At 44.7% G+C, this 1,176-nt stretch overlaps 1 non-coding gene across 1 annotated transcript; it reads left to right on the top strand.

Moving 5' to 3' along the window:
• The first annotated feature begins 432 nt into the window (after positions 1-432).
• On the top strand, positions 433-553 carry LOC142452219 (small nucleolar RNA SNORA61). Its single transcript, XR_012785246.1, has one exon. It is a non-coding gene; the product is annotated as a small nucleolar RNA SNORA61 (small nucleolar RNA).
• The last annotated feature ends 623 nt before the right edge of the window (positions 554-1,176 follow it).

Below are 1,176 nucleotides of genomic sequence, written 5' to 3'. Positions count from 1 at the left end.
CTGGGTTGGGATGCTTTCTTAATGTACAATTACCCTTTCTATAAAACTCTCTCTTATACACTTAGGAGTGTCTATGGATTTGTTTCTCTAGTCTACCCAGACTCACACATTTGGCTTCCAAATGTTTCTGTGTTTGGGGTTTGTAGTACAGTGTCTCTCAGAGGTGTTATGTCAATGGAGGTCACCCTCTTGAAGCTGTGTTGTACTCTTTTCGGTTTTTCAGTATATGAAACCCAGGAGTGATGAACCTATAGAGACATCAAGTATAATAAGGGGGAGAGGGGGGAGAGAAGTGGGGGGAAAGGGAGACGAAGTCAAGAGTCTGCATAGAAAAAGAATGGTTGGAAACCGAATGTGTAGCAAATGTAAAATTCTGCTTGACATGACTAAAATATGGAATGAAGTGTTTTATGTATTAAATCCCCACTAATTACCCTCCAGTTCCCTTTCCCATCGGATCAAAACACTGGTCTGGGTGGTCGTAAAAGGAGGAAAAGAAACATTGAAGCCTGCCCCTCAGTGCTCTTGGAGCCTGGGCTAGTTTCAGACAGGGTAAAAAAATAAAAAAATAAAAAAAATAAATCCCCACTAATTAATTAATTATCCTTTTATGCACCGTGTTGTTCAACAGAGGGGCAGTTTGCTTTAAAACAAACAAACCTGCTAAGCTAAATTAAATGTCTTGATTTTAAAACACAGTCTACATGTTTTCATGATGTAGATGCATTGAAGACTTGGTTACCATGCCCATATGTGATTGAGCGAATCTAAATATAGAGGTAAAGGACTTCAGCCCTGGTATGGGATGGCCCTGGAGTGCCAGGTTGGTGCCAATGGATAAGGTGCGTAGATATTAACGGAAAGAGTGGAGGTCCAAGGGCACCCAGAAGTGCCTCATGAGACAAGCCCACCCATGACTTCTGAAAGGGCGTCTCCTGAAACTCCGAGGAGCACAACTCCACTGGGAGGCACAGACGGTCGTCAGGAAGCAGGATCAACTCGATGACTGTGTTAGCAGGGTTGTCTGCCAAAGCAGTCCGCGATGCTCAAATGTGCGTAAGAAAGCACTCTACATCAAGAGGCCACCTGATACCGAGAAGCTATCCAGCCCAGTCCAACCCAAGTCCACAGTCCGATGCTAGCCAGAGCCCTCCTCAGACCCGCAGAGCTGCAGGC

Source organism: Tenrec ecaudatus, chromosome 6 (genome assembly GCF_050624435.1).
Source record: "Tenrec ecaudatus isolate mTenEca1 chromosome 6, mTenEca1.hap1, whole genome shotgun sequence".
In the NCBI taxonomy this organism is placed as follows: Eukaryota; Metazoa; Chordata; class Mammalia; order Afrosoricida; family Tenrecidae; genus Tenrec; species Tenrec ecaudatus.
This window is presented reverse-complemented; position numbering and strand designations above follow the sequence as displayed.